This window comes from Lonchura striata, chromosome 4, assembly GCF_050655825.1.
Source record: "Lonchura striata isolate lonStrDom1 chromosome 4, ASM5065582v1, whole genome shotgun sequence".
NCBI classification, from domain to species: domain Eukaryota; kingdom Metazoa; phylum Chordata; class Aves; order Passeriformes; family Estrildidae; genus Lonchura; species Lonchura striata.
In genome coordinates, this window is record NC_140706.1 from 14183926 (window position 1) to 14211579 (window position 27654).

Genomic DNA, 27654 nt, shown 5'->3' on the forward strand with positions numbered 1-27654 from the left:
CGCTGAATTTGTCTCAAAAGACCATAGTTATAATGCACATTCTTTCCACGTTCAGGTGTTCTTCTGAACCATCGTGCTCCAGAGACAGGTTTGTACTAAAATAAAAAGTAAAAAGAAAAAATATGATAGGTTTTGGGTGTGAATACATAGATATATTTTCACAATTTCTATGATTTAAGTTCTAAAATAAGTGTGTCTGACTAAATACAGACTGAATTTTAGGTATTTCAGTTTTGAGGGACTCACTAGAGCTTTAACTGACTGGTTCTTGGGAATGGCTATAAGACCTCTAGCTAAGATATACAACAGTAACTTCTGAGTTTGACTTCAAACAGCTAACATTCTAACCTTCTCCACATGGCAGTATTTCAGAAGACAAGTTAAACATTAAAGCATACCAGCTAAATGAAAGAAACAGCCCATATCCAGCCTGTCATAAAGCAAATCAAACCTGAAGTAGGATGTTTCTCCTATTTTGCTTAAACACACACCATTATTGCACCTAATCAGTGGCAGGTGCTTTATTTCAATGATAAAAGTTTTTTCTTCCTATTTTGTCTACCTGTTACTGCCACTGGTTTTACCCTGTCAAAAATCTTTTCACTCAGCATACGTGGGATTGCATCTGGATGCTGCATGCAGTTTTGAGCCTCCTCATGCAAGACAGATGTTGATAGCCTAGGAAACATTCAGCAGAAGAGAGTTCTGGTGGTGGACACTTGCTCCAGGAGGGGAGGCTGGAGAGACAGGGTTGTTCAGCATGGAGAAGGGGCAGTATCAGGGAGTCCCAACAGCAGCCCCTGCCAGTGCCCACAGGGAGTTTTCAAGGAGATGGAGCTAGCTGGGGAACAAGCAGAGGTCATAAACTGAATGAGGACAGGTTCAGACTTGATGAAAGGAAAAATATTTCCAGGTAAATGCAGCTAGGTAGTGCAGAAGGCTGCTCAGAGAAGCTGTGTAGTCCCAACCTGTAGGAATTTTAAAGACCCATCTCATACAGCCCTGAGCAGTCTGCCTGAGCGTGAGCTGATCCTGTTTGAGGAGAAGGTTGGACTGGACACCTGCCAAAGTCCCTTCTTTTGACTCTGTGTGTCTGAGTCAGCCCTGCAAATTTAACTCTCTGGTTTGAGGCTAAATTTACAGTTATCTGCCAAGTGAAACTCAGCATATTTGATAGAGAAAGCATGAGAATACAATAAACACAGAACTTCATCATGCGCTTCAGACTACTATCATTTTTGAAATGTGGGCTTTGGATAATATGAATGTTTCTGAAATAATATGCATGAAGTCACATGTAGTCATATTTAAGGGACAGTTCTTTATTGGAAGTTTTCCCATGAAAATAAAATTTCATTCTAGTACTTTACATAAATGAAATATTGTCTTTACAAGAAAAAATATTCAGGATAGAACAAGAAAATGCTTATCTTCTTTTTCTTCCTCTTTTTGGTGTCATCAAAATACTTCTCAATCACACTCTCCTGTGAGTACTGGGAAAATCAAAGTAAATATCATTCAAAATATTAGGGATCTTAGGGCTGTAATCAGCTTTCCTGTGTTGCTGAGTCACCTTTGATACAGTAGCAGAATTATGCTTTCCAGGAAACAAATGATCAGCATCCATAATTATATTTTCTAAAACCTACGATAAGCAGCTGAAACCACAAAAGGAAAACTTGTGTCGTTTCTGCTAGACATAGGAGGTTATCCTTATGCTTGATTCAGGCATATGACTGTCAGTTTAACAAAGCACTGGCTCTTCTAAAAGCAAAAGTATCAGCTGAAGTCATATAGCCAATAATAACTCCATAAACTAAAATCTTATAAAAGACCTGAAGGAGATTTCAGGAAGCAGTATCAATTGTACCTCTGCATTTGCTGGCAGATGTTTGTCTACCCTTTCAAAAAAACTGTTAATAGGCATTATTTTATCTCCTAAGCAACATTTTCCAGTATTTCAAGTTTTTCTTGATATATCTCCAAAGGTTGTGTTGTAATTTTAGTGTGTTTTTTGTCTTACACCAAACATGCAGTTTACTTTAATAATTTTATCTTTATAGCTGTCATTTTTATTCCGAAGGCCCTTTATATCTTCCCATTTTAAAGCATTCCAAATTCCTTCCATGTTTCCTATCACCAACCATAGAATCATGGAGTGTTTTGTGTTAGAAGAAACTGTAAATATCCTCAGTTCCAACACCCCTGACATGGGCAGGGACACTTCCCACTAGACCAGGTTGCTCCAAGCTTCATCCAATGTGGTCTTAAACACTGTCTTAATATTTCGCTTTGTCAATTGTTTATTCTGACTAATTGTTAAAATCAAATAAGGCCTGTGAGGTCTTCTGATGAAATGTGATGTTGAAAGAGATCAAGTGAAAAGACATCTTTCTTGAAAGCCCATTCAAAGCTCCAACAGAAAGGACAGAGTCATGCAACTGCAAGAGAAAAATTATAGTTTCTTCTTTTATTTCTTTTCTAATATTACAGATATGTCATTCTGATTTTCCTCTGATTTCAAGAGAAGCATTTTCTGTGGAATATCATCTGGGAAAAACATTGGACTTGTAGAATCATGCTGTGGTAAGCACTCATGGAATATCTGCAGGGTAGCATTTATGTCATTGCAGAGAACGAAAACATACCCTAGTTTCTAACAGCTTGTTATCACTTGTGTGAATTTTCATCCAAGAAAACAGGGATAGAAAATTATTTTTATGCTTAATACAAACTATAGACCTATATGTATGTATGTATATGGTATTAAATATATATGTATGCATATGAATATATATGTATGTATCTAATAATGAATAAGAAACTGTTGAGAAAAGACAAAAATTAAGGCTGAGAAGAACAAAATAGTGAATTGACAAGTCTATGAAGACAGGTCTCCATTGTTTCACAGATCAGGTGTCAACTCAGAGCAGGTTTTATAAAAAAATTTCCAAGCATAATTACACCTCTTCAGAAACAGAGCTGTGCAAATAACTACTTCTGATCTGCTGATATTTCAGCTGTGGAGTCCTAACTAAAGTTTTGACTTAAAAGTTAAATAATACATCAATATTCAAGTGGGTATGTGAGTTTTTTTTAAACCTTGCTCCAGATCACCCAGATATAACTAGAATGATGAGTAAAACATGCATAACTCATAGATGAACAGAAACACAGAAACAACACCCCCCCAGAATAACCATTAACTCACAGATTAAGGCTCTCCTCAGGGAGGAATTCCACTTTTAAAATTTGACATTTCAAATGAGTGCAAAGAGACTTGTTCCTAAGGCTTTTACTCTATCAGGGGTGCAGCTCCCAGGTCTGAGAAAGAAATGTTTTTCTGACTAACCTGTAGAAATAATTGGAGGCAGAGGCTCTTCAGTCAGAATAACAGACACCATCCATGAACATGCATTTTCCACTGGAAATTGTTTCATTTTTATAGTCTGAGATAGAACCACCAACACGTCACTTCCTTGAACCTGGGAGTTATTATTGTGGCCTGCACAAACCAGACCACTTGTTTCTCAATTTATAGCAAGATTTAGCCTCCAATCACAAAGCATCAGGGACATATCTAGAATGGTGACAAAATTTTCCTCATCTAGGAAAGGAAACCTTTTTAGAACACCTAGTACCTTCTCCAAGCAGGTTGTACTTCCTCCTTTGTCCTTCTGATTCTCCATTTTAAATTGTCCGTAGGAAGATGAGTCGAACCAGGGTTTCTGGATGACCACAGTTGCACAGCTGGTGAACAAACAGCTGTTCTTGATCAAACAGAATGTCCTTTTCGACAGCTTGGAAACTACCACAAACTGCTTAAATCATCCCACATACAATAAAAATCTCTTAAACCATACATACCTCAAGTATTCAGTAAATATTATATAGAAAAACAAAAAACAAGTGGTCCACCGTATGTGTACCATTTGGCATTTGTTGCTAGATAACTTGTAGTGGGATTTAAAAGTTATTTATAAAAACAAGGGCAAGGGAAAGCATTAGGTTGAGAACAGGGGTTTAGACAGAAGAATACTGAACTTTGTAACAAAGCCTCAGGCACCCTCTCAGCAAACAGACATATTTAAACTCCTCCACACAACATGTGTGGAGAGCAAAGTGCCTCAGCAGCCACCAGCCTCAGGAGCCATTCTAATATGTCTGTTAAACTGGGGACTGTGGCAAGCAAGGTGAGAGAAAGAAAAGTATTAATATAGTGTGTGCTTAAAATGGACACTTAGAAACTCTTGGCTTTCCAACGTGATAGTCCAAGATTCTCTCAGAAAAGCAGGACTCGAGGCTCCCCCTTAATAGATACTTCAGTTACACAAAGTAAGGGGGAGCTACATGAAGTGTCTTCACAGGAATGGTATCTGACATTTGAATAGTAATACATAAACTCCTACTGTCCTATGTATGTTGCCTTCAAGATTCACTTGTAATTTTAATCCTTAATTTATACATTTTTTGTTGAGGTGCTGATTTTTCCTGTCTGATTTCAGCTATGAACTCTTATTTTTAGCTGATTGTTTCACATGAGATCTTTGTTTCCATGTTTTGTGACATGTTTTGTATTGAATCACATAACAGGGTTCAATCATTTGGTTGGACATAGCTGGTGTAATATAAATGTCATTAAAATTAAACCCTTTATTCCTAGTAACTTTAGGTGTTGCTGAGGTATGAATCTCCCTGCCAATGCACAGTGAATTTCACCTGACATGACTTCAACTGTTACCCAGTCTGAATAACAAATTCATGCTACCTCAATAAAAATCTGCTTTTGAATTCAGAAAATTAATTGTGAACAGATTTTACATGTTCCAACTAGTTCAAATATTATTTTTACTTCAGAAACTCACTTTTAAGAAAAATTACTATAGAAGTGTGTGATAGATAAAGTGAAGCTGGGAAAAAAAACTAGTCAAAAACTCCAGTAACATCATGTGCCCAGGAAGGAATCTTGAGCACCATTAAGACAACACTGCAACTTAACCCAACAGGAAAAAGTTGAGGGAGAAGAGGGGAAATTAACAGTGAAAGAAAAGGACTATTTAATTTCTTGCCACACCAAGATTAGTCCCAGAACTGGCTGTCAGATTATTCAGAGTGAGAGTCAAGCACTGCAGCCTATTGTGAATTGAACTGATTTTATAAAGTACTGTGGAATAATCATAAATTACTGAGAGCCTGTAAAGAGTCACCTCATGAACTGCAAAGAGGTTTTTTAATTTTGGTTTGGTTTTGTATCTAAACTTCATTCCTTTCACATCCTGCTTTGTTTTGCTCTATTTTGTTTTAATCTCTGCAAAAGAAAAAAGAATCATAACTTCTCAACTTCACAAAGCCCGTAACCCTGTCATACCTGGCCTAAGAATGATAACCCAGCATCACAGGAGAAGGGCTGCCAAATACAGCAATACCCTGTTGCTGTTTGAAAAGATACTTTATGGCAGAACAGATTTTGGTAAATACTGTATCCTGCAAGCCAGAAGAATGTGACAGAATTTTTTTTTGTCTCAGAAGTAAATTAACATTTTTTATCCTTATACTTGTAGCCAGCATGCAGACAGCACAATACACAGTCTCACTGAATGTGGGTCTTTAGAAGCTTCTCATATCAAATGTAATTTTAGAAAATTTCAGGATACAGCTGCTTTTCTGAATATATTGGATCTAAAATATCTTAAAAAGTATGGTTCCAGACCTGGTTCCAATCTCTCAAACACTGTGTGCAGTACTCTCTGCCTCTTCTTTTCCCCCACCGACTCTCAATGCTGATGAGTAGGAGGAGCCTGAATATGCCCTCAGACATCAGCAGATGGAGGCATGAGTGGGTAACATGCAATGGGTAACAGGCAGTGCTGCTGCTCACAGGGACCAAACCAGGCTAGAGGAATGGCTTCAAGACAAGAATTTCATAAAATTCAACTAGGACAAACACAACATCCTGCACATGAGAGGGACTGGCACCCCTGCACCAGGACAGGCTGAGCTGTCACTGGCTGGGGAGCAGTCCTGTTAAAAAAAACTGTGAGTCCTGTAGGGCAGCAGATATACAACAGCAGCAATGCCAAAAAAACACAGAACTCTATCAACAGGGTCATGGAGAGCAAAAGGATTATCCTGGTTCAGTCAGTGCTCATCAGGTTGTGCTTCAATGCTACTTTCAGTAATGTCTTCTATGACACAAGAAAGGAATCCCTAGGATGTGCTCAGGAAAAGACAACCACAATGGGAGGGGGCTGGAGCAGGAGCACTTGACCTGAGAGTTGGGCTTGTTCATCTTGGGGGACCCAAGAGCAGCACACAGGACCTGAGATGCCACCAGGGAGAAGGAGTCAGGCTCCTTATGGAGGTGCAAAGCTAAGGAACAACAGACAGAGGTCACAAGTAATGTTGATCTTAGATTTCCTTTCATAAACTTTTGTGGCTTAGTGTCAAGGGACTTCAAGTCTAATCTACTCTCTTTTGTTTTACTAAGACCATCCAAGATCCTGACATTTTCCTAGTCTTTATGTCCCTTTGATCAGATACTGGCTCTTACAAGCCTTAAGTCTTCAGCAGTCATCCTACCTTCCCATAGCTTGGTTCCCTTTGGTTACAACCCAAGCTAAATTTCCAAATCATTCTTTGCAACTTATTGGCCCCTATTAATTGCCTGCTAAAGGTGTATTCCTCTTCTGCATATGGTGTTGTTGTACATGTGACTGTATGTGAAAGCCTCTTTTTCCTTAAATGCCTTCTCTTCAGACCCATGGAAGGATTTTCCTACAACAGATAATAAAAAGTTAATCAGCCTTTAAAATAAGCCTCCTTTCTTTCCACCAACATAAATTCCACATTCATGCTTTGCTTAGTTACTTAACCTCCTCTACTCTGAGTTTGTTTACCACTCTTACAGCTTTTCCTGTTTATTCCTCAGGCTCTTAGCATTTAAGAAAAAACTTCCTGGTTATTTAATTTGCCTTCTACTCAGGTTAGATTTGAGGTTTTCATATTATACCTTGAAACCACTTAGAAAGAAAAAACATAAACTCAGCTTCGAATTTTAAACTAAGAGCATGTTCTTTGAGACAAAATCTTACATGACTTTTTTTTTTTTTTTTCCAATTAATAGGCATGGATGTAGCCCTAGTTTGAAAAAGCAATTCAAGAAGTGATAAAAAGAAAGATGTGTGAAACTAAAATCCATTAGTATGTCCTAAACCTAAACTCAGTTTTGAGAAAAGCCACTGAAAGGTTTAGAAACAAGTAAAAGCAGTGCCACAACTCAATCAATTTGGATTTAAGTCTTAAATCTACTACTTTTAATAGCAGCAGCCATAAGGGAGAAGGTTAAGCTATTATAAAATATACATCTGGGGATTAAACTACTCACTAACATCTCCATGTTAATTATACAAATAGCTCAATAGAAGTCCTTTTGGTCAGGCACATTCAGTGCTCTGGAGGTAAAACCACTTGGGTATTATTGCAGCAGGCTTTATAGCCATCATAATGTAATGGAAGCTTGCTCCCTTCATTAATTCGAGTTATGACTTCTAGATGGCTTACAGGTAAGTGATGATATCAGTGTGGCTATACCACAAGCATATGCACCGCAGGAATTAGGAGCAATTTCCTTTTAAGCTGTTGTACTGCAACCTCATAGCAACATTGCCCCATTTTTTAGTTTTTGTCCAGTTCAGCTTTCTGTCTGGATTGTGAGATCTTGACTGAGTAGAGGGAAGGTGGCCACCTCTGCATGAAAATAAGAGGGTTTTGCTGATCATTGAAATGCCAACTTTGCTCAGGAACGTGAGTTTACGTTTCCTAGGAATGGGCACCAAAATCCCTGAAAACTGGGATAAAATTATATGCAACTTTTATGGTGCAGGCCTATGAAGCCATTTATAAAAATAAGCTGGGTTTTATATGATTGGTAACAAAAATACATAAAAATGTTGTTTGCCCCATATATTGGGAAATATCCTGTCTTGGCACTCTGCAGCTGGTGAGTCATAATTTTACAGTTTTTACTAAAATAAAAATGAAATTAAAAAGTCCACATTTTCAAAGAAGTACAGAAACATAATATTTATAGAAGATCATAAACAAGTACTCTGTTAATAGCTGTTGAACTTTGTTTAAAGAATAACAGACTAACATTTCCAAAGTACTCTTTGCTGAGATTGAACAGGATTTTATTCAAACTGTTGCGGTAACTAATGAAAAACAAATGAGATTTCCAAACAGTTTTGACTGTTAGGGGTGTGATGGCAATATCATTGCTTTTTGCACTTACAGCTGCTGCTTACACTGAAACTACCTATTTAAAACATAGTGTCATTTTATACTTGAACTCTTGATCTGAAATACTGAAGGGCCAGGCATATTGAAGCCAGACTGGAATCAGTCTGATGCAACCCCAATTTTTCCTTGTGCAGGAAGGCTCTTTGGCTTCCAAATTTACTTAAACCTACTGCCAGCTCCTGCATAAAAATATCATGATGTTCATGAGAGGCTGATGCTCACAGCAAATATAGACAGAGTGTTTCTTGTGCTTGTCTTGTGCTGGATGAGGATCTGGGCATAAACTGTGCAATGCCCCAAGTACCAAAAGCCATTGGTGTCTCATGGACATTCAGCTGAAGAGGTCTGATTCATCAGAGAGAAAAAGATACCAGCAGCTGAACTGAACCTCTTGTAAGGAATTTCACTAGTATACCTGAACAGAAATTAAAATTAAACCGAAAAGTTTGTAAAGGCCAAAATTTTCATCTTGTTCCTGAAGTCAGAAATTTCCATAAAATCTCCTTATTTTTCTGATTGCTACCTCATTATTTTTTTAGAATTGTTACATTCAAGCAGAGTTTAGCAATTTCCACATATAAATATATTTTATATAGCTCATTATAAAAAAAAAATAGTGACTATATTTGCAAACACTAAAAAATTTAAAAATTCAGGTGGAAAACACCTGCAGCTAATGCCACATCATCTATATTGTGAAATGTACACAGAAAAAATTGCAAATATTGATTAACTGGAAAAACTGATCTCATTTTGCTATCTCTGTATTATTAAATTCCTGGGTAGTTTATTTTTCATGCAGGCATGAAAAGAGAGTACATCTGTTAAGAGTCCAGATTTTTTTACTCAAATGGATGTAACAGAAAATGGCCTTATGAATTATAAACTATTATAATTGGTCTCCATTTTACAGCTCAGACAGCATTCAGAATTCAAATGATTCTGAGTCCTGAATTTCAGACATTTCAGACTCACTATTCAAAAGTGGACAACCCACTGCTTAAGAAGAGTTAAATTATTTGATATTGAATTCAGTAGAAGTTTATCGCTCATATTAATAAAGTCAAATTTCACCTATGAGTTTGCTTAAGAAGAGTTAAATTCTTTGATATTGAATTCAGTAGAAGTTTATCGCTCATATTAATAAAGTCAAATTTCACCTATGAGTTTGTTTCCTTTTTAAAAAAGAACAACCAACACACCAGCAACAACAACAAAAAAAAAAGTTTTAAAAAAAAACAAACACACAAAAAACGAAAAAAGGAGTAGAAGTGGAAAACAAATACTAAACTCATCTAAGACACTTTAAATGTTTTAGATAAAGGTCAGGGGACAAACATCAAAGGTTGTTGGAAAGACTAGTGATCCCTGAGATTAACAGGGCTAATGCATTCTGGCTCTGTCCATTAAAGCTGCAGTAGGGAATTACCAAGCTCGTACAATATTCTTTACATATTATTCTGCATATTAAGGCACGTTTAGATTTCATTTGTTCCATTGCAGATGCCACTTGATGGTTCTCAAGTCCATCCCTGCCTTGATTTATATTTGCCATAAATATTTTGAAGTAGGGCAGATGTGACCACACAGACCCTCACCACTATTTAGATGAGGGCTACATCTACTGCAGGAGACTGATGTATTCAATAGGAAAATAATCTCAGTCATGTCAGTGTACTAAACTTTGACATACTCCAAAGCTTTTTAAAACACCTGTTCTGCATAGCTCTGAGCAAGCTTATATAAAAAAATCAGAAATCACATACAGGAAAGGCTAAGAGACAGTAACTTTACTCTTCCTTGGATACTAACAGTGAGGAGAGTGTTTAGCAGAACATGAAGTATATTCATAACTCAAGTTTTTAAGCATGTTTTTCCTCCATTTTGCATCTGAATTTCCATTTAACCATTCAGAATGAAGAAATAATGATAACTTAGAAGAATTAGAGGATGCAATTAGCCTGTCCTGCTACAGCCAACTGAATATTTTGATGATAGAGTGTTAATACCAATTGAATAGTGTATTTGTATGTAAGGCAGCTAAACTGAAAGTCTAGTTCAAATTATAGCCAGGCTTATTACTTGAGTTATACTTGTGGACATGCTGCATACAGAAACGACTCTGTGAAACACCCAAGGCAAAGAAATCCTGCTTTATAGTGCACATAATCGGGAAAGTAAGGAAAGAAAATTTAAACTGTTATTTAAACAACTCTCATTCCAATTACTACTTTCCTCTCTGTCAGGGCCAATTATTCTCACTTGAGACATGACTAGCATTTCTAGAGGTGGTTTCTTTTTTTTTTTACAATGTATAGAGTGCCACACAGTCACTTTGAAAAGCCTGAAAAATAAATTAAAGTACACAGGAAAAGGAGACTTACTAAACTTAAAGATATCCTCTTATTTTGTCATACTGAGGCACATTAAAATACAGAAGGACTTTACAAGCAGTAAAGTGTTTTGGACATGCGTTTACGTTTGCCCCTTAAAGTAACAGACAGAAAATTTAAAACCAGAGCATTTCTTCCCTAGCATGTATGCCAGACAAGAAAGCAAGTCCAGGAATATTTCCTTTCTTATTCAGAGCAAAAATAAAAAAGTTAAAATAGAGATACTGGTTATGAAATGAATATGACATGTTAATTACAGTGTCAGACTACTGATACTCTAGAAGGCTCCATTACTCTTGCCACAAACAAATATAAGGAAAAAAAACAAAAAGAGGTGAGTGTTCAAAACTTGGGACTGTATTTTTGACCTGATTTATATGAGAAAAGGTTATTTTTTTTCTTAACATGACATAAAACAATAAAAAATGCATTGATTCATGACTTACCAGAGAAGAGGGGATTTGCCTCTTGGATTGCAGACCAGCAACTGCTCACTGGTTGTCCACAGCTTCCTTATTTGCTTGATACTGATTCTAACCAAGTAGAATAGAAAATTTCCAAAACCATAAGTACCTGGAGATCTTGTTTTACTGTAAGTCTCCCACTTGTCTGACTCACACAGACCAGAGCTGCATAAATGAACCTGTGTTCCAAAGGACTCCTTCATCACACTCCATCCTGCAGGCAAGAAACACAGCAGGAAAGGAGATTTAATATATTTTATTTTAGTGAATAAAAAGCACTTGATGTTTGTTACTGTTTTGCCTGAAGGCCTCACAAATATTTTGCTCATAGCTGATTCATTTGCATTATTAATGGAAGCACTTTCACTCATGAATTGCATGTCTGCTTTTACATCTACCTTCATGGATATAGAAAAGCTGTGCAATCAGTAGAGTTTCATGCAAAATACTGATTTTATTTCTTCAATAGTATTTTCCCTTTTTTTTTCCTGGATATTCACATTTCCTTTACTAATTTCTTCAGTATCTGTGCCAATACAAGTTGAGGTGCCAGCACTGTTGATTAGTCAGGCCAGGAAGAATCCTCCTGAGGGTTTCAGAAAAATTCTGACTTTGGAAAGCTAACAGCTTGGAGGTGATTTTCTCTGCAAGATATACCTGCATTCATACACCTCAGCCATTATATTTTTATTATACTAGCTCAGGAAAATTACAATTAGTTACAACCATACTTTGTCAGATTAAGCTCAGTGCAAGTGCCTCAAAGTCTCAACCATGTAATATTCACTTTAATGTTCTGTTCATTTGTTGCTTTAATTTAACTATGAGCCTAATTTTCTAATTTTCTTAAATTTCTCATGCATAACATCAGAACAGCTTTCATAGACCTTCATTCATAGATCTAGCAAGAAATAGGAAACCAAGTAAACAGCAAAACTTAGAAAAAAAATGTTTTCTTCTGAAATTCATCCCAGATTTAAATTTTTTTAAATAAAATAAAAAAAAAATATAAATAAATTATATGAAAATGTAGGTGAGATAAGGAATTGAAAAAAGTTAACATTACATTTAGATGGTAAAATTGGTAGGTTTAGGAAGCCAAACTCCCCCATGAGAAAATGAAGTTGTAGGGTTATTCCACAAGCAAAGAAATGTGCACTAATTCTGCACCTTTTGCACAGGGCTAATGTATTTGACCTCATGGCAAAACAGTGCCTTCCTGAGGTGGCTGCTTGCAATTTCCCTGAAGTGCTAACTTCATGATTTTGTCTTAAATTCCCTTATTCAGCTGATTTTAGCAGTATATCTGTTTCATGTAAGGGATGCTCACTTGTGACAGGTGACACTCTTCTTTATCCACCTGATTTCAAAACCCAGCTCATATATATGCCATTGTTACCTTTCACTGAGGTCCAGATCTGAAGGTATTAGTCATTTTTCTCCTCACTTTTCATATCTACAGAGCTTCAGATTCCTACAGAGGTTCAGACTGCACACACTGGGGGAAGGATTTTGTCTTTTCCAAAGGAATTTTCACTGGAAAGGCTCAGCTCTCTTGGCTCATCCTGACTGCTGCAGAACCCATGGTTTGGCATTCCTCCCACTTCTCAGTCTGGCAGGTACTGGGATTGCAGAGTTAAAACTAATGACAGCTTTATGTCCGTGACAGAGGTAAGGAAAGCAGAGTGTACAAGTGTATAATTAAATTTCGAGAAAGAATTGTACCAAAATTGCAATACAGTTCTGATCCTTTTCAATACAAGATAACAGTGTAAGTGTCCTTTTTAATCTCACAGCTATTTTTGGAAGGGAGAATATACATTTAGAGTTATCTATGTTCAGTTCTCTCTCAGTTTGCTGTCTCTTGGATAACATAGATAATCATTTTCTGTCACTCCTATCTTTGTGTAGTTTTTCCTCAGTAGAAAATAAATCCAAATAAAAATGAAGCCAGAATGAAATTATATATTCTGATCTCTTTGTACCTTGGGATTGCACAAAACTGGGAATGAATAACTAGACTAAAAATTAAAGAGAAAAAATCCATCAGCAACAGCAAAAGGTATAGATAGGGTAAACTCTAGGTCACATCCATAAGAAGAATCTGGCTGTGTTATGCTGACTTGATCTGCAGTGTGCAGATCTACACAGGCACACACAACAATCTGACAGGAACAATTTAGATTTGTGCAGAATATTATATGAAAAAAGGAAAAATGTAAGAGAGCCAGGACTTTTTTTTTTTTTCAATAGGAAATAGTTGGAGATGAAGCACAAGACATTCTACCAGGAGTTTTCTTAAACAACAAGGACTTTATTGACACTTTAACAAGGGGAAGCATGTCTCTAAATTACAGCCTTATTTAAACATTACCTAACAGACATAGTGTAAAGTGGGCAACAGGCTTTCTGATGGTTCTTATAGGATTATCAAGGTCTAAAGTCAATTAGAGCACTTCTTCTAATTGAAGTAATGAAATTATAGTTTTTGCTGCTTTGCACAGTGTGCCCTGCTTTTGCAACAAATATTTATAGGATAAATCATTCTGTTACGAAAAGGTATGATTCATTCTGTCCTAGGCAGACATCAGTGTAATTGTAAATGTGAAATTCATAGTTACTTGCACTGGTAAATATTTGCACAGAACCATTTCCTGTTCCCTGACTACAAAAGTCAAGTTTTGCTCAAGAGCCAGGTAGTGCTGAAACCAAATCTTTCTCACAATAACCATGCTGGTAAACTGCTGAAGTTAGGAGGGCAATTTGCATGACTGAGATGAGCAGAATTTTACTGGTGATCAGAAAAATAGAGCTGTTCTACAGCATATCCTCGATAGCCAGGGCTTTGCAAACCAGGAAATCCAGGACATTCAGACAAAAGGTCAGATGTCACAACCTCCATTTAATGGATTCACACACAGACCTGTTTCATGGCTTCCTCTATTCTTCACCATCTCCAAGAATGCTGTGCCAGCTGCACAATACTGCAGCTGCTGACATTTTTGTCTCTTTTTCGCAGAATAATAGTAAAATTCCCATGTCAGTATTTACCTTCCTGTCAAGCATAGTATCTGCAAGGTTATAGAACTTACAACCAAGTTGAGAAATATAGAAAAACTCAGAGATAATACTTTTTTTTTAAAGTACCATCTGATCTACTCATTCCTGTTTATTTCTGGCTGATAGAACTGACAGCAAGGGATTTATATTATTATTTCTTATGCTAATTACTGAGGGAACAGGCTGACTGTGTCATGAGTTCTCCCCCCAGCTTCCTTTCTACGTCCTTGCTTCCTGGTAGTTTCTTCAGTTTAAGAATTTGAAGGAAACAGGGTTTGGGCCCAAATGTTCTCCTAGATTTTCTGTTTATGTAAGTGTTTTTTTGGTACTGCTGAGTATAATTGTTTAGGGATAGATTCTCAGTGTAAACTGGCAGAGAGCCTCCAAGCGCTGCATAGCTGTGCCAATTCACACAACAGAGAATCTGATACGATCTCAGTGAAGGAAGAACAATGTTACATGCAAGAGAAATTCAAAAGTCAGAGAGGGAAAGACTGACAAAAAGTTCAAGAGAATGACAGAGGGGGGAAAGAAAAGCATATCAGAAAATCTTGTTTAATAGCTCTGCAAGGGGCCAGCTGTAGGTAGTAGGGGAAAGACAGTGAAGTGTAACAGACTGAACTAGTCTGCCCCTTTGTGTGTGTGTGGCTGGAGAGAGTGCATATGATTCAGCTTCCTTGCTAATGCTGTGAGACAATAAAACAGGGTATTAGTCATTGTCTCATGTACTGTGAATATAAAAGTGTTCCTGCCAAGCACTTCTGTTATGCCAAGTGTGAATTTATTTTACAGTTTAAGTAGGAAAATAGTGCAATGAAAGATTCAGGATGCCATGACTATACATAAACTCAAAGGCACCACAAACCACATTCAGTAACTCTTGGATTAGATTAGCAGATCATTACTAACCTGGAGATCACTTGGATCTGGTTTATACCTGCCATGTGTCCATGCAGTCTATACTTAAATATTTACAGAGCTAAGCCAGTGTGGCCTTTTCTACTTTGCTATATTTCTATAAGCAAAGCTAATAAAACTGTGGTACGAGAAAAAAAAAAAATAGGAAACTTCCCCTATAGTAGCTGTTGGGGATCACTCAAATGTCTGTGAAGAAGAGAAAATTCTCATTAACAAGCCCAGCATCTCCATGCTCACCATCAAACTGCAGTCTGGAACACAAGTGTTTAGTTCCAGCTCTTATTGGAAGTCATCAGCAAGCCAAACTCTACAAGCACAAAACCTGGCAGGGCTCAGTGACCAGATGTGGGAGAATGGAAGAGAAGTAACAATTGTTTTGCCCACCTGAAAACTTGCCACTACAGAAGCTGAGCCAGAAGCAGAAGGAAGAGTGTGCCAGTCAGAAGAATCTGAATATATATAATAATTAATCAACTCCTGATCACTAGAATTTGCAGAATAAGATTCTAAGGAAAACGGACTATTCAAGCTATTTTTAAAATATGATATTCCAATCTTCAGTTTTCACCAGGACATCTGGTCAGATGGTAAATACTGGAAATCCAGTGACACATATAGGGGCAGATAGAAATGGATCCTCCCCCCTGCCCAGATTCTGCCCTGGCTGCAAATATGACATTTCCATCCATGAAACACCAAGCAACCACTGTACAAACATTACCAGTAAAGGCTCCCCACTGTATTGTGCAAGGCAATAGCAAGTTCTGCTGCCCATCTCTAGCACTTCTCTTGCCTGGAACTGACTGCACTACAAAAAAATTGACATTTGTGTGATGCACCAGTCATATCTTAATAAATACATTACAAATGCAGTGTAGGATAGATAAATTCAATAAAATTGTGGAAAGGAAGCCACATGTATCAAATTCATGTGCTTTTGAGAACAGATTATACAAATTGACCTTTCATGTACAGGGGCAATATAAAAATGTCATCTACACAGGAAATGTCATCTACAATATTTGGACCAGAGTCCATATCAGTATATAAATATATTAATGTATCTGTAGAAAGATATACATACCTCTGAATGTAACTTCTGTTTTCCGACTTTTGAGGAAAGCAGGCTTTCAATAATAATGTTTTACCTCTCTGATGCCTGAGGTATTTACAAAATAAGCATCCACTACAAAAGGCCACTGAAATCCCTTCTAAACTTCTATCAGAGAGAAATCATGTTCCTCATATTTCAAATATAGGAAATGGTACAAAACATTGGTTCATACTACCAGATCTCTCTTCCATGGCTGAACATCGTATCAAAGGGACTTCTGGGCCATAAACAGGTTTGCCAGGGAATGAATGATAAACTATAAAAAGAAAAATGTGAAACTATGTTTCTGTTACATTAAGTCATCAGGGCATTTATACTAGCACAAAAAGACTTTAGAAAAGCTCACCAATTTAATTTGAAAATCAATGGAATTATGTCCACACATTTGAAAATCCCAAGAGCTCATCCCACTGGTAGTAAATGAAGTACTGTGGCCAGTATTACACAGTCTACACTGTTTACCACAACAGTCCAATGTAATTTTAAATCTAGCAAAATAGATTTAAAAGACATTATAGTGTTGAAGCTACTGTTCAGTGTTTTGTCTCACATCTAGAAATTTAAAAATTCAACCACCAAAGTATCCAAATAACACTCTAATTATGACCCTAAATAATGAAGTACATATGAAACTTCCCTGGAGAAAATGGGTTACATCCTCCCTTAGTCACATAATCCCCACTATTTCTGAGTGTAGTCAATCAAACATCACTTTGCTGATATGTTGGACACCAGAGGCTGAAGGAATGACATCAAAGTCTAGCAGAAATATCAAAGCCAAGTTGGATGAGGCCATGGGCAGCTTGATCTACTGGGTGGAATCCCTTGTTTGGAACTAGAAGATCCTCAAGGTCTTTTCCAACCCAAATCTTCCTATGATTCTGTGATTCCATGATTATTCATATAAGAAATAAATAGTCACACTGTCTGGACAGAGCTCTATGCAACCTTCTACTAGGAAACATGTCACAGGCTTGCAACTTCATCCTTTAAATGGGAAAGCTCTACCCAATTTCTTGCACACATCCTGAAGACACCCTTCGTGCTCATCCCCATAAACCCGGGGCTGCCTCAGCCAAGAGGACTGGGAAACAGGCAAGTGGTGAGCAAAAGGACAAACCTGCATGAAAAGATAAAATCACCTGAGCTTTGTGTGTTTACAGAAAATAAGCCTGAGATTCATTTAATTTCTCTTAGAAGATAGCACAGGTTTAGAGCAAGCGGTTCCCTATAGGCTCCATGCTCTACTACCAATCATGGAAGTATATTTACTAAAATGAAGGTGTCAGCTTTTTTAAAAAGTTTAGCTTTTAGTATTCAAAAACATTTCACTGAACACAAATATGTTGGTACAATTTTGCTAAAAACTGTGCATTTTGATAAAAGATGGCACTTTTTAAATTTAGAAATTAAATAAAAAATTATCATACTTCCAGAATGCATGCCTTTTAGAAACTTCTATCATGTGAAAAACAAATGCCATTTATCTATCTTCATTTAGTGTGGAAAAACACTACTGTATTTATGTTAGCATTTCTAGTGTACAATGAAACATTTGAAAATGAACAGTAGCTTTCTTTTTTGAGCAGGACTTGAAATCAATTGGAGGGCAGAATTTTTGTATTAATAAGTGTCAATGAAAAGTTACTGCTGTAAAACAAAACAAAATGTATATATTTTAAATTATCACCAGTACTGGAATATCAAACACTGTTAAAATGCAGCCTTTATTGCTCTTTAAATTTTCCTAAATAAAAAAACAAATTCCATCCCAAAGATATTCAAGGATTAACTAGAGCTTTCCTGTAAGAAATAGTTTTGTGGGTTTATCTGAAATTATGATGGTTAAAATGCAGGACCTTTATGACCTGCTCAATGGCAGGTTTACATTGAAACTGTTATAAATTATTACAGAGGTGAAGCCAATCTAAACAGTCCAACATAAATATATCTGCAGACATACTGGCTACTACATATTCTAAACACTGTCTGTATATGAATAAACAGAGCTTTCTAAATCATTTAAGAAAATGTATTTATTCATAAAATCAATAATATTTATTTTTGTGTTTGACAAAAAAGGTCTATTATACCTAACTTATTGGAGCTTGAAAAATTTTTTATGGATTCTTATGGGGTTTTCCTACCTCTGATAATGGCTGAGAATTTTAATTTTTAATTATGTGAATGTTTCTAATGGTTTTTGTATTTGACTAGTTCTTATCTGTTTAAATTGTTATTTTATTAATTTTCACAAGTTAAATGTTTAAGTAAGCATGCTGTACAGAGCTACATTTATTCAGTGCTCTATCAGCCAAAACTTTTATCAGACTGTAAAACAGACATAGGTAATATCGGGAAACAAACCCATATTTGTGTGTTTCTACTTTAATAACAGCAATAAAAATACATATTTCAGTTCATACTATTATAATAAGAAGAATTTGTGGCAGGAAAGGAAATGTGAGATGTTAACACATGACCAGACCCAGAGTATTCCATTTATATGCATGAAACCATACAGGAAAAATTGCAGACTCAAATAAAGTTATGTATAATGACACTGTTTGTGTTGCTTCCTAATTTCATACAATATTTAGAATATTATATCACATTAAAATTCCTCCTGCTAGATTCCCAAGACTTCCAAAGTGCTTTGCAAGAGGGAAACTCTGTTCTGCATTAAACAAAAACAAAATCAACATGGAATTACATATGCAAAAGAGTCTTGGAAATCTATAAAACAATAGAAAATGGGAAGAGAGAAAAGCAATCCTAAGATCTGCTGCACTATGCCTTGCAATTTGTTTTAGAGGAACCTGGCAGAAGTACAAAGGCAGCTGTGAAATAATCAAATGCCAATTGCTTCCCATTTACAAAGTGAGTTAAATCCAGACACCTGAAATTTAATATAGCCTTTGAAACTCCTGCTGGGTTTTTTTTTTTTCAATTATTGCAAATTTTTGTTGTTCTTTACTATATAAATACCCTGTATCCAATAATCATAGCTGTGACATTTCTATACCACTTCACCACTTATCTCCAGAACATCCTTTAGAAAATTCTGCCTTGTACCTGCTGTAATATATGAAACAAATAAACAAAAACAAAGTGAAGCAACCTTTTTATTCTGAAAATAACAAAACCATAGATTTCAATCCTTCCCATCCCATATATTTCAAAGTTCTCAGCTATACTCATCTGCTTTACCATGAGGTGCTTGGTAGAGCCATGCATTTTCAGAGTTCTACAGGACTGAAAGCTCTATTCTTGCAGCTTTCAAATATTCCCATTGGGAGGAATATCACCATTGATGCTGTTGAATGTTTGGGGACAAAAATGTTGGATTCAGTCTCAAAAGAAATAACTAGGGAGTTTTATGCATTCTGCTGGATAGCCAGGGAAGGTCTGAGGAAGGTAATAGCTCTTTTGGGTCAAAGATGCAGTCTCTGAAGAACTGCTGGATAAGGTATGTTTGGGGTCAGATTTCCTTTGATAAAGTTGAGCAGTTATAGCTAATCTGTAAGACTGGGAGAGAAGTAAAAAACAGTTTTAAACTGGAAGGATCCCTCCCCTTCAGCCCCCTGCTGCAGAGTCTGGATCCCGGGCTGAATATCCTCCCTGCAGAAGTCTCGTGTTTCTACCCAGGTCCCTCAGCCAGGGTGGTCGGTCTGGGAGAGCCCCAAAACACAGACACAGAGGCAGAGCTGGCACCACCACTTCCCAAACTTCCTGCTCCACCTGGAACTACCACATGCAGCCCTTGACTCTGATAAAACGATTAAATAAAACTGTGAATATAGTGGATCTTTGCCAGCCCACAATCTCTGGAAGCACCAGCAAAGCAGGACACTCGGCTGTTTCACGCGTTTGATGGGAGGCAGCTCCTTCTGGCTCCAGACAAAACCTTTGCAAGGGGAAGCAGCAGCTTCCCAGGGAGGGAAGGCCCCGCTTGGGCAGCTTTGATGAGTGGGGTGCTGAGCCATGAGCCACTGCTGCCTTCCCTCGCCCCTGCAGGAAGCACCTCCTGAGATAGCCCCGGCCATAGAATAAACAGCTGCCAGCCCCTGCAGCTCTCACTCACTTCTTCATCCCCGCTGACGGGCGGCGCTGCTGGGGAATAAAGATCCATTTTAATCCACGCTAACACATGAAAACAGCAAAGAAGGTGAAAGATGGGAAAGAAAAAGATAAAGCCAATAAGTAGCTGCTCATACTGAAGACCGTCCATTTAAGTATAAAATCCTTGGATTGGTGTCTGATTTAAAAATTAATGAAAATTGATTAAAATGAAAGTAATATTAAAGGAATTTTGTTTCTTAGTAAATACTCTCAGATTGTTTAATGAGTTTGTTTTGTGGATGCAAAACATAAAATTCCGCCTCGAGGGAGGAAGAAATTATCTTATAAAAAAGAAATAGCAAGAAAAACAAAAAAAAAAAGAAGCAAAACATTATTTATTCAGAGGGAATAAATAATCTTTTGTAAAGAAAGAAGTGGTAAACAAACAAAGAAAATTTAAGCAAAAATAAAACTCTGGATTGATCTGCTCTCTAAGGTTTTAAAACGAGTATGCTGTAAGTAGCATTTGTTCTTAAATGGCCTGTGATGCTAATTTAAGGATTAGCTTCCTGCTCATAGGCCACAGATACTCTGAGTGTGTTCTCCAGTCCGTGGCAAAAGCTGTGGTGTTCCCACAGCTGGGCAATTGTAATTTTATCATATTTCCAAGAACAGATTATATGTGTAATATAACCAGCTGCTGTTGGTGTTGAATTATGCAAATTATAAGAAAGGCAGGAAATCATATGTGTTGTAAGGGACAAAAGAAGTTTGGATTTCTGTAGGCGCTGTGCTGGTTGGTACTTTTTGCCTTCTGCTGTCCTTTAAAATCAGCTCAGAGATCAGCCCTCAGCTACAGAAATATGTTAACAAACTTCAAATGTGTCCAGAGCTAGAGTGGCAGGAGCAGGATTTCAATAAGTCCCACTTTTCACTGACTGAAATTATTTTTCCTCTGAGCGAAATGTTGCATAATTTAAATGCTCTCTGATAGGGGAAAAAAAATTGTGAAAAAAAAAAAAAAACTCTGAATGTGAAGACTGGCAGGGAACTGTCTGACTGTGTAAATGTTCATTTGTCATCTCAGGGGAGTGTTAACTCCAGCATCTGGTTACAGCAATTTAAATGTCATCAAGGTTGTTCTGTCATAGCTGGTTTAAGGCTAATTTAAGTCAATTGTTAAACATTTTAGGTTTCATTTTGTACTGGAAATTTTTCAAAATACAGATTTTTCTGTAATATTTAATTGCCACAGGATTTTTGGTTGAATGTTTTTGAAAAATAAAACACTTCCAAGTTTTGGTTGCTATATCACTTTTTCTCTTTTTTCTCCCTTTCTTTTCAATATTTCTGTCAAATTCTCTACAATGACTAATGTGGTTGGGTTTTTTAAATCATCCCTACAGAGATCAACATTGTATCACTGCACATCATAGAGTATTTCTTGTTTAACAAGCATACAAAGAACATAAATTTAGAACAACTAATTTTTTTTTTAAATGTGGTCCAGAATGGAAATCATACATTAATGAAAAAATCCCCTAAAATAATGGGGAAAATAACAATTATTTTTTGCAGTAATATCCTTGTTGATACAGCCATAAGACCAGTTGAAGTCAAAAGGAATAATATTTCTTACACCCAGAATATTAGCAGGAATTATTCTATTTAAATAGATCAAAACTGTGTTCCAGTTACCTAATTAACAGTTAACCAACACTGGTGTTGAATACACATCCTTTTATCCTCCGCACAAATGACATGATAATATCTAATCACTCCACACAAATAAAAATGAGATTATTTATTAACAAAACTCTGCCAGTTCCATCAGTGAGAAAACCTCCTTCCCCTAACCCTTGAGCATGTTATTTCCAAAGGTAACATTTCCAAAGAAAAGGTAAGCAATTACACAGCAAACCATCAGTGTTAGCTAATGTGATACATCTCTATGTCAGATGGTACTTATAGGTGGTGTTTGTGTGACTTCAGACTAAACTGCCTGATTGCAGCTTTACTGCATCATGATGACCTTGCAAACAGAATAAAATTTGGTCATCCAAGAATTATTGCATCCAAGATGTATTTATTCTTTGATAGCAGGAGAAACCAAGTAGGTGGTCTCAGCAACAATGGCTAGATCTCTGCTTTCCTTGGCTAGAGAATTTGGCAATTTGAAGTCTACAATATCTAATTTGCTTTATGGAAAAACAAAGTTTTAGCTCTTCTGGAATGAGTGAGATTATACTGGCTGTGGGCTTTCTCATTTTATGGGTTTTATTCTGTATCCAGGAGCAACAGACATCACTGCACCTGCTATACATGTGCACATTCCCATCAAGGGCCAACAATACCTTATATTTCATACAGTCAACCTATAGACCTCATTTCCAGCTTCACTTTTCCAAACCAGAACTTCAGTGCACTTAATTTGTTGCCCACAGCCATGCAGCTAAAATTATAAATGAAAGATGGAAGAGACCAATCAATCTACACTTCTAAAGGCATTCCTGAGACAATAGTTTTATGTCAAATGAAGCATGGAGATTTTACCCTTTGTTTTCTATATAATATTACTATTTGAACTTTCAGTCTACAGTTGGCAAAAGAACTGAATTTACAAAAAAAATGCAGAAATCCTGATTTTTTTTTTTCTTTCCAGAATGATGGGAAAATTAGAAGACTCAGTCTTCATAAGCTCCTCAGTTAAAGGTGAGTTCTAAAAATCATGGAGTCCAAATGGTTGAAAAGTTTGTCTGAGTTAACAAAATCAGCTTGAGTCACAGTGTGAGTGAAGTATAAGGGGAGCTCTAAGGGAAGTATAAAGGAATTTCAGCTCTACCTGTCAGTATCTGATTACTGCCTAATTATCATGTTGGATCACAGCACCTTTCACACAGTGCCTGGCAATGCCCTTTGCCTTCAGTACCTTCTCAAAGAGTGGCAAGGCCAAACATGCATAAGACATGCTCATGCTCAAGCATGCAGAGTCCCATTTAGTTCAGGTGCTTCTTTTCTTAAAAAATATATTTGTACTCTAATGTTTTTGCTCACCTGTAAGTAAGAATTAAACCTCATCCAAGAGTGAAATCAAAAATGGACAAGTTTTAGTGAACATATTGAGGAATAAAATATAATGGGAACCATTATATTTACCATTCTTCCAACATACAACTTATTTATTTCAAGATATCTAAATTTTCCATCACTGAAGCAGCTAAGCTGTATTTACCATAACCTCAGTCATCTTTTCATTGTTTCCTTTTGTTAATCAAATAAAGACCTGTGGAAAAAATCAAAAGTTCAAAAAAGAAAATCAATATTTCTAATCCAAGGATGTTTCTTTCCTATGAAGCAAGTATTTTCAGAATGAATGTATGTACATTTCTTTTAAGATTTGTAGGGTGTGAGGAATAGTCCAACTCAGTCCAGTCATAGAAAACTGTTCTGCTGGTAGTCTTTATTAGAGGAAGTAACATTCAATGCCTGGGATCTGTAGGAAGAGTTGAAGTAACTATAGCAAACTTACTTTACTGTATTGATTGAAGTATATGCTGATGCTTCATTAATTAGTTTTTGTATTATTTCTTTGATGGACAGGTAGTGTTTATTTGAACATTGTTTTCTCCTGTCTGTACACTATAAAATTATATATATTTATATACATATTACATTAATGCTTGTATATCATGCTTATACTACATGTGACATGTATTTTATATATAGATAAATAAATATATAGGAAATTATTGATATATTTTTGGTCTTGCTATTCTAGTGCTGCTTTCATGGACCTGTAACAAAAACCCTATAGATCTGCCAGAGAATTTAATTCACAGCATCTGGGAAATTTTTTAACCCAGCAGTTGTTATTGATGAGGCCAGATCTTTGATTCAGTGAGGTATTGAATGAAAGGAAAGTAAGTTGGCTTATATTTGTCCCTCTAAAAGTCTGTCCAGAACCCAATTTATATCAGGTTGTAAAGAGTTCTGGGGTGGATTCCTCTCATTTTCCCATAACACTGCAGTTATACTCTTTCAGGACATCAGTGAATGGGAGAGAACAGAGAAAATCAGACTGTGATGACCAAAAGACCACTGAAGAGGAGAAATGTATTTTCCTTCTATTTTAGTAGAGTTCTATGCATATGTAGTTATGGCACAGTACAAGAAACAGGGATGGAAATATGTAGAAACCAGTCATGCAGGGGAGACTGATTACCTGACATCCAACCCCATGAGAAATTTATGATGTACATCCTCCTTAGATTCCATACTGCAAGTTACCCATTCACTTCAGTATCAATCCAATCAGAATTTTAGAAAGGCCCATTTTCATCACACCAGTATTTAATGGCATTTTAATCTGGACCACCTTCTAAGGCACTTTATTGAGTTCTGCAATTACTCCTGAGATAATTTTTTTACATATTCTGTAACTCCATTGGAAAAATTGGTATCAATATCTATCATTGCAAAGTCTATTGCAGATTTGTTCTGAAGCTCTAATCAAATTATTGTATTAGCATAATAAAAGTATCATTTTATTCCATAATCAAGGTTGTTCAGGTACATTAAAATAGTCATTTAGAGCAGCAAGATATTTGGCTTTAATAATGGGGTTGCAGTTTCCCTATACAGACCTGAGAATGAATGGTGGTCTTCAGAGGTAACTCTTTCATTTACTGTAATGCTGCATTTTTTGGGTCTTTTTTAAAAAAATAATTTTTCTACTTAATCTGCAAAGTTTTTTGATGGTCAAAATATGTGCATATTTGGAGCAGAAACAATTGTCAGGTTTATACTGGTTAAAAGCCTGACCAATATCCCAAAGTGACATTCTGGGAAATATGCAAACGATTCTTCAAGTTATTTTAGAAATAATGGTATTTGACTCAGGAAGTTTATATTAAGTACAATCTACAGTGGAGTTACAGTGAGAACTTCACTTTGGCTGATGGATGATAAGAATAAAGTGCTCCTCAAATGAATTGAGCTTTATATATAAATCCACAAGCTATGCAAGACAGCTTATTTCACATAAAATCCCTACATAATGCATGGTTTCATCTAACATCAATCCCAATCCAGTTGGATTCTAGATTATCAAATTGGATTTTTCAGCTGGAAAAATACAGTGGTAATATTTGTAAACATGGTCTTCAGTTCAGGCTCTTGGAGCTTAAACATGTGACAGAGTCAACAGATATAATGTAGGAAGTAGAGTTTCTTTCTTGGAACTTCAGAGTTCAGTATTTCTGAGAGTACTTGAGATTTTTTTAAATTCTAGTTTATGTCAGAATGGGCGAATGCTGTTCACAAAGTGAGCATTGCTATTTATGAAACAGTAAACACCTAAAAAGAGTTATCTTCCAGAGTGGGAAAACCCAAATATGGTGGTGTCAGATTTAAAGTATTTCACTTCGGGTCTCAAAGCACCCCTGAGTGAGGGATATTTGCACCCCAAAAAAAGTTTCAAATTATCAAAATTCTCTTCTATGAATTTTATAGTTTAAATTAATGTGGTAGTGAAGCTACTGTGAAACTTGACCTGAAGAATAAAACATATGGAAATACTGAAAAAAGTTTTAAGTATTTCTGAATGACATGTTTGCTTTGAGTTGCATCAGAGGAACATGACTTGCTGTCCTAAGCTCTGCTGTAATATAAGTAATAAAATTTCTAATATTGGAAGTGATAATGTCCTTTTCCTGTGCTATGTATCCATCTATATTCTTCCACTGAATTCTGTTTATTCTTCTACTGAAACCTTGTCTATGAAAAAAGTACGTCTTCACTTTGAAAGATTTTTCAAGCTTTTCCCTATTTGATTTTTCATAGCTATTTGTTAAGTTTTCCAGCAAATATATTCACACTGTCTCCTGTGGCATACCATATTTTTCATAAGTATGAATACAGCTATTGAAGTACTCTTTCTCTTTATGAAGTTTGAAGGAACTTGGCAATGTTCTGATTTTCATGCATTGAAGTTGCTCTGTGCTAATCACTATTGTGCCACTGTTGCCTTGCACAATTTCCTTCTTCCACCAGTCTTTTGTCTTGGACAGTGTTACCAGAATTGGATTGTCACATTTGAGTGGCATAGTACTGACCCACCATTCACAGGTTTTAGTAAAAAATAATATATATATTAATGCTAAAAATAATCTGATGACTTCTAACTCTGGCCATTAGAATTCATTTTATTGGATTTTGCCAGAGCATTCCATCTTTTTGGTGAAAAACCTAAACTAGGTTTTTAAAGTGCTGTATAAATTATATGTAATGCTTTTTATAAAAGAAAACTATTTAAGAACTATTGCTTTTAAAAAGTAACATGCGGCAAATTTAGTTCTTACAAGCTTCTTATTCGTCGCAAGCTTATAATTTTTTAAAAAACCAAATGTATATACATTCATATTCAATAACTTTAAAGTACATTTTTGCTTTGCTGTTCATTGTTTTTTTATCCCTTAACAACAGAAATGCATGCTTTAATGTGAGAAAAAATGCCAGCAATGGCTGCTTTCATGGATCAGTCTTTCTCTAGTACTGTGTTAGAAGGAGCAAGTAGACAAAAAAATAAGCATGATGGATTGGAAGAGCAACCACAGACAATTTCTTTTTCTTCTTAAAACATGAAATTCTTAAAATTTAAATTGTGGCGACTCAAAAAGGATCTTGGATTCCCCAAAATACCACTTAGCATCATGTGAATACCTGTGGTCTTTTGTTGGTTTGTCAGCTTTGTAGTCAGCCAGAAAAAGGACTGGCCAGGGGAAGGGGAAGTGCAAGCAGGGACATTCACTTGGGATAAACCCCAAGCAAAATACCACTTTAAAATTTCAATTATAAGCTTAAAATTTTGTCTTGTTTGAGTCCAGACAGAATCTTATCTACACTTCCTTCTCAGTTTCTGGAGGAGAGTATTGGGGTCCCTCACTGTGTCCCACTGCAGGAGTTTGGCTGTGATGATGGCTGTGACCTCAGAAGAGAAGAGCCAGTCCTGCCCCACTCCCTGCTGGAGTGTGGGACAAGGCTTGCTTGGTTCCTGGCTTCATCGAAAAATAAACAGCATTTGCAATTCTTTCTGTTCAGAGGTGAAAATATATTTTAGACTTTTGTAAGAAATTCTTTTCAGCTACCACTGAACCACCTTGCTGACATAAACGTGTTCACAAAAGTGTTTTCTGGGCTTGTATCAGCTTAAACAAGTCCTTCTCCCCATGTCCATTTTTGTTTCTTGCCTCATTTGAGACAGAATAACTGTTTGCATGGTGACATAGCAAAAATAATTGAAACACTGAACTCCAAAATAAAATTCTCCTAAGCCAATAACATAGTC

The 27654-nt window shown here is 36.3% G+C and overlaps 1 long non-coding RNA gene across 11 annotated transcripts in view; it reads right to left on the reverse strand.

Moving 5' to 3' along the window:
- LOC146767537 (uncharacterized) overlaps positions 1 to 27654 on the reverse strand; it is a 99757-nt gene that overhangs the window by 6598 nt on the left and 65505 nt on the right. For 7 of the 11 annotated variants that reach the window (XR_014954717.1, XR_014954715.1, XR_014954718.1 and 4 more), the window contains one exon: positions 1 to 27654. This exon is cut by the window's right edge and continues 21570 nt beyond it. This is a non-coding gene — a long non-coding RNA (uncharacterized LOC146767537). The other 4 variants (XR_014954712.1, XR_014954714.1, XR_014954716.1 and 1 more) reach the window with 4 other exon arrangements.